The sequence below is a fragment of the Chrysochloris asiatica genome, unplaced genomic scaffold (assembly GCF_000296735.1).
Source record: "Chrysochloris asiatica unplaced genomic scaffold, ChrAsi1.0 scaffold00021, whole genome shotgun sequence".
In the NCBI taxonomy this organism is placed as follows: Eukaryota; Metazoa; Chordata; class Mammalia; order Afrosoricida; family Chrysochloridae; genus Chrysochloris; species Chrysochloris asiatica.
The window spans coordinates 17400849-17408034 of record NW_006408539.1 but is presented as its reverse complement, the minus strand read 5'-3'; the positions used below and the strand labels follow the sequence as shown (position 1 = coordinate 17408034).

General features: G+C 43.0%; 1 pseudogene; it reads left to right on the top strand.

Moving 5' to 3' along the window:
* Positions 1-6315: 6315 nt before the first annotated feature.
* Positions 6316-6845, top strand: LOC102836399 (annotated as a pseudogene).
* Positions 6846-7186: the final 341 nt, after the last annotated feature.

The window sequence follows — 7186 nt, the reverse complement described above, 5'->3', positions numbered from 1 at the left end:
CTTGCAGATGAAGATCAAAGACTACCATCTTCAGTGTAGTATTCCACCTCAACAGAAAGAAAACAAAAATCCTCACCAATGAGTCAATAAACAACATCATGAGAAAATGAGAAAAAATTGAAGTTGTCCAAGAGTTCATTTTACTTGGATCCACAATCAACGCCCATGGAACCAGCAGTCAAGAAATCAAGCAATGGGTTTCACTAGGTAACTCTGCTGTAAAAGACCGCTTCAAAGTTTTGAAAAGCCAAAAATATCACTTTGAGGACTAAGGTGCACCTGATTCAAGTATAGTATGTTCAACTGCCTCGTATGCATGCAACAACTGGGCAATGAATCAGGAAAACTAAAGGACTGATGTACTTTCATGGTGATGTTTGTGAAGACTGTTGAATATGCCATGGACTCAGAAGAACAGACAAATCTGTCTTCGAAGAAGTGTAGCCAGAAGACTCCTTGGGAGTAAACATGGTGAGACTTGGATATGTCATCAGGAGTGGCCAGTCCCTGGAGAAAGAAATCATGATAGGCCAGCTGGAGGGTTGGCAGAAGAAAGGAAGACCCTCAATGAGATGAATTGATACAATGGGTACAACAGTGGGCTCCGACAAAGAAAGGGCGACAAGATGGCGATGGGGTAGGACCAGGCAGTGTTTCCTTCTGTTCTGGATGCGGTCACTAAGAGTCACAATTAACTTGACATTACCTACCAACAGCAACCGTGATGAATGTCATCCAACTTTATCCTTGAAAATCACTTAACACAAAGTCTTCTCACAATAAATATCTAACAAATGAGAGGTTTTTGTTTTGTTTTGTTTAACCTACTTTAATGGATCCAATGTTTACATCTTCTGCACCATAAAACTAGACTGATACTAATAATCAAATTACTAGTTGTAAGAAATCAATTCTAACCATCCCAATTCACTTTGCATTGATTTGCCTTTGACAACATTTTAAGGGTTTCCTTCTGGTCCTATTATTTCTGTTCACGTTTGCATGTAATAACTGAAGCTTTTTTTTTTTTAATTAGAGAAGGACTTGACCAGGAAAGTGTGTTCTTGAATAACCCCAAAGCTAATTACTGTTAAGTTTTTAAAAAAATAAAATTTAAAAACTAAGAATGTTAGTTGAATTCCCATAATTCTACTCTAGGTTGGCCTGAAAGTTATTTTTTTGTTTTTAAATGAAAAAGTTGTCATTTGTCTGGGCTCCGTTGAAAGGAAAGCTAGCTCAGTCAGCTACCTACAGGCTAATAGCGCCACCAAGTGTTATAATGCTAGAATTGTTTTCAGTACTGGTGCTTTAAGCATCTGAGAAATCCCATCACTGTGACTGTTATCTGTAATGTGACTCTAACGAGGTGGAGCTCTGTGGTCATAATTTCAACCAGTCCTTCTGCAATTAAAGTTTGTCTCCAGTCCACACTCCAAGTCAAATTATGAATTCCATATGGACAGCCAGGATTAATCAATATATGAGGAGACTTCAAAATTTTTGTGGAGCAATTAAAGAAAGTGGTATTTTCCCATTGGTTTTTAATTATGGTAAAACCTATGAAACCTGACACCTGTGGAAGGCAGTAACCTGTCAAAGAAGGAATACAAACATCTTTTTCACTGATTGAGACCGGCTCCCTGTCAAAGGCTGTAAGTCTTTACAGGAGCACAAAGTCTCACCTTCCTCCTGCAGAACAGCAGGCAGATTTAAATAGCTAACCTTGCAGTTAGCAGATCAGTTCATAATCCACTAGGGAGCTGTGAGTAATTCACTAACTTTGCTGATCTTTTCTAGAGCATGACCTCAGCACACTACAATTAGACCCACGATCAGAGGTTCAAAGTGAATATCCAACTCAGTGAGGTCAGGTGTTTCTTACTAGGAATGTTTACGATTTGGGGTCAATGATTTAAACATTCTCATTAATACATTTGGTTGTTTTTGTTTTTGTTTCCCACCTGTAAAATGGAAAAAAATAGCCTTCAACTCTTAAGGCTTTTGTGATAACTCATCTATCCATGTACAGAAAGCACTAATACAGTGCCTGCCTCAGGAGTGCAAGCTCATCGATGTCCTTCTCAAGTGATCAGATTGACCCGTGGGCGTACACACAGCCCTTCTGTCTCCATCAGCAGAGTGAAAATGAAATAGCCACACCTGATTCCTGCCCTCACTCGAAAAGGTTGCTTTAGAATCAGGATTTGTTTCCTCAAAAATGTGCTTAAGTATTTTAAAACGTTTTTCAAACCACACAAGGATTTGTAAAAGACGAAATTATTCTTGACAATTTCTAAGCTTTCCTAGAATTCTACTTGTAAGGCAAAGTCTGGGTCCAAACCGCCTCACTGTACTGGAGGATGGAACACAGGCCTCCAGGGGGCACCCAAGATGCAGGAAGTGAGGCCAGAAGGGTTCTTGTATAGCTGCTTGTATATTTGCCATCATTCATATGCCTCCTGGTGATCCACCTAGCACTCACTGTGACAACCTGGGCTTTCTCCTGTGCTTTTCTGAAAATGGATTTAGGGCATCAGAAAGTAAAGTAAAAGAGGGAAGAGGCAGTGGGCTCGAGAGAATGGTGAACATTCAATTTAGCACACGAGACAGTGAAAACAAAGAGTGTCTCTTTCCTAAAACACCTGTAAGGTTTAGATACCATATAGCACATGTGGGAAGATACAAATCTATCTTGACAGAACACAGGGAAAATCATCACATGTGGCACGAGTGCTAAAGATCAGTGCTTCCTAACCTGGGAGGTACCTGACACTCCTTTTCAGATGAACTGCTCCGTATTAAAAGAAAAGAAAAGAAAATATAGTACCTAACGCACACAGCAGAACATTTTAAACACAATTTCAGAGGCTTGAGATGCCATAAAATCTATCCATGAACATCTTTGTGAGTCCAGAATGAAGTTAAGATCCTAAAAGTCATTTGCTTCAAAGTTGTTGTTGTGTTGGTCTGTCCAACACATAATGACCCCGTGTGACGGAGTGAAGTGCTCCACTGGTAAGTTTCGGCTGTAATCGTTACAAAAACAGGTTGCCAAGTTTTTCTTCCACTACACCGCTCTGGTAGCGTAGTGGTTACGAATCGGGCTGCGAGCCACAAGGTCAGCAGTTCGAAACTACCAGCTGTTCCTCGGGAGAAAGATGAGGCTTTCTGCTCCGGTAAAGATTTTCCAGCCTTGGAAACCCTATACAGGGTCGCTATGAATCGGAACCGACTCCACGGCACATAACAACAACAACAACACTACACTAGGTGGTTTTGTTGCAAAGCCTGTTGCTGTTGTGTGCCATTGGGTTGATTCCAACTCATAGTCAGTCATCCCATGTGGTGGACTAGAACTGCCCCAGAGCATTTCCTAAGGAGCTCTGGTAGCGTAGTGGTTACAAATCAGGCTGCGAACCGCGAGGTCAGCAGTTCGAAACTACCAACTGTTCCATGGAAGAAAGATGAGGCTTTCTGCTCCCGTAAAGATTTACAGCCTCGGAAACCTTGTACAGGGTCACTATGAGTTTGAATCGACTCCGCGGCACATAACAACAACAATCTTTACAGAGACAGATTGCCAGGTCATTCTCCTATGGACATACTAGGTAGGTTTGAATCATGGACTTTCTGGTTAGCAGCTAAATGTTTAACCACTGTACCACCAGGGTTCCTCAGAGAGTAAAATAGGGAAATTCTAATTTTCAGCCCATTAGTACAAAAATCATTCAGTGATTCATAGCTTGAGTCATGAAAATGAGGGCTAGTAAGGTTTGTCTGCAGCTGGTGAATAGAAAATGGAATGCATGTAAGCGAGAACGTACACGGGATACGCCAAGGGGGGCACAGCTGTGCGTGAGCACGTGGGAGGAGCTCTGGGATCCTCACCGGGTCAGAGTTCAGAGCAGGATCGATTGCAGTGCAAGTGAAGCGTTGAGCGGAGGCCGACACAGGAGCAGGTGCGTAGAAGACGCCAGAGATACTGATGAGGCCTGTGGCACGGGACTGAAAGCCCAGGTCAAAAGTCTCCTTCTCCAAGGACCAGGGTATGTCCCAGGTTAGATCACAAACACATTTTTCAAGGGAACATAAAGTTCTGAACTCAGGCCTTGCTTTTTGGATCCAGACTCTAGGTCCTAGGGTAGCATAAGCAGTTTGCAATAGGCTACTAAAGTTGGCGGTTCGAACCCACCCAGCTGTGCCTCAGAAGAAAAGCCTGGTGATCAGCTTCCATATAGATTACAGTAAAAAAAAAACCCTGAGGAGCAGCTTTACTGTGTAACACATGCCATCTCCACGAGTCAAATCAAACTGACAGCCATGGGTTTAATGGGGTCACTGGTGAAGTGAATATGCCACAAAGTTAAATGGTTACTCTGGACTCTGAGGTCTAGCTAGGTCATGTGCAAACAGGTTGTATTTCGTAAGATCCTCTCTGGCTGTAATATTTTGTTTTCATGTGCTCTCTTGTAGCCCTTTGTGTCTTTGATCTCTGCTGGAGCCTGAGATGTTCTGCCCCAGGGGAGAGGGGAACCTCTGAGGCTCGAAACAGAAGTCAGGGATCAGCTTTGGATCTCCAACTAGACCTTTTTGTTGTTATCATGTTTCAGTCCCCAGTGAGCCAGCTTTCCAATAAGGAGAAAAAGAAAAGGAATTTTTTTGCAAAACTCCCAAGACTGAGTTTTATACCCAAAGAACCAAAACTTTGATTTCATGGAAGTGGTCCTGGGACTAAGTAGGGAGAGATAAGACTAGACTGACTATGGCACTTGCAACCCTGAAAAGAGACACAGTCCTCGTGCATCTCTCCCTCTTCCTATCAGGGGTTCAATCATTGAATCTCAGGTCCAGCCTAATCTACTGTAACCTCATCTTATCTTGATCACAGCTGCATTCTATTCCTAAAGACAAGGTCTCACTCGCTGGTAATGGGGATAAAACTTCAACATACCTTTTTGGAGAAGAGACGAACTACTGCCGAATATTTAGTCACTGAAAACCTTATGAATAGCAGAGAAACACTGTCAGATATAGTGTTGGTAAATGAGCCCCTCAGGTTGGAAGGCACTGAAAATGCGACTGGGGAAGAGCTGCCTCCTCAAAGTAGAGTTGACCATGATGATGAGAATGGAGTAAAGCCCGTGGGAGTAAAGCCCTAGGGACCTTCATTTGCTTTGGGGGCACAACTCTAAATGAAGAGAAACAGCTGTAAACATCCATTAATAATCAGAACATGGAATGTAGAAAGTATGAATCTAGGAAAATTAGAAATTGTCAAAAATGAAATGGAACACATAAACATCAATATCTTAGGTATTAGTGAGCTGAAATGGACTGGTATAGGCCATTTTGAATCTGACAACCACATGGTTTACTATGCTGGAAATGACACATTGAAGAGGAATGGTGTTGCATTCACTGTCAAAAAGAACATATCCAGATCAGTCATGAAGTACAATGCTGTCTGTGATAGGATAATATCCATGCGCCTACAGGGAAGCCCAAGGAGCTCTGGAAGCGTAGTGGTTACGAATCGGGCTGTTAACCTCAGGGTCAGCAGTTCAAAACTACAAGCTGTTCTGCAGGAGAGAGATGAGGCTTTCTGCTCCTGTAAAGATTTACAGCCTCAGAAACCCTATTCAGGGTCGCTATGAGTCAGAACTGACTCCATGGCACATAAGAACAACAACAGGGAAGCCCTCTTAATACCACTATTATTCAAATTTACACACCAAACACTAAAACCAGTGAGGATGAAATAGAAGAATTCTACCAACTTCTTCAATTTGAAATTGATCAAACAGGCAATCAAAATGTATTGATCATTACTAGTATTGGAATGCAAAGGTTGGAAACAAAGAGGAAGGATCAGTAGTTGGAAAATATGGCCTTGGTGATAGAAATGATGCTGGAGAATGCATGATAGAATTCTGCAAAACCAATGATTTGTTCATTTCAAATACCTTCTTTAGACAGCATAAGAGACGATTATACACATGGACCTCACCAGATATACACAGAAATCAAATTGACTACATCTGTGGAAAGAGACGATGGAAAAGCTCCATATCATCAGTGAAAACAAGGCCGGGGAAGTTCGTGCTGCAGTCCGTGGATCTGTGTCTTGCTTCAATAGTGTTTGGATGGAACAGATCCGGGGACTCCCCCACCTCCAGCCTCGGAACACCTCTAACAACTTCTTTGGGCACAATCTCTTCTCCAGGACCATCTTCTTGAGCATTTCCTGTTACCGGGACCAGCTAAACACCGTTTTATTGTGCGTGTGTGTGGTTAGCAACAAATCTTCGACCAACCATGAACTCTCAAATCTGTCAGAATTATTCCTCTGAAGTGGAGGCCATCATCAACCGTCTGGTTAATCTGCATCTGCGGGCCTTTTACACCTACCTCTCTCTGGGCTTCTATTTTGATCATGATGATGCGGCCCTTGGAAGGTGTGGGGCACTTCTTCCATGAGTTGGCAAAGGAGAAGCGCCAGGGTGCTGAGCATCTCTTGAAACTGCAAAACCAGCGTGGTGGTCACACACTCTTCCAGGATGTGCAGAAGCCCTCCCAAGATGAGTGGGGGAAGAACCCTGAACACCATGGAAGCTGCCCTGGCCCTGGAGAAGAACCTGAACCAGTCTCTCCTGGTCTGCACACTGTGGTTGCTACCCACACAGATCCCCACCTCTGTGACTTTCTGGAGAATCATTTCCTCAACAAGGAGGTGAAAAATTATAAAGAAGATGGGCAACCATTTGACCAAACTCCGTAGGATGGCCAGTCCCCAGACAGGGCTGGGTGAATACCTCTTCAAGACGCTCACTCTCAATCATGACTAGGAAGAGCCTATGGAGCCCTACAACCTGTGAAGGGCCTTCAGCATTGTCCTGCTCTTCGCAGACCTTCTGCCTGAACCTCGCTCTCCAGCCACAGAGGCAGCAGAGTCAACACCCTGGAGCCCCTTTGCTCCAAAGCCTGGACCAAATGAAAACAATAAAGCTTCCTGTTACAGAAAAAAAAAACAAGGCTGGGGCAGACTGTGGAACAGACCATCAATTACTTATATACAAATTCAAACTGAAGCTGAAGAAAATGAAAACAAGTCCACAAGAGCCAAAGTATGACCTTGAATATATCCCACCTGACTTTAGAGATCATCTAAAGAACAGATCTGATACAT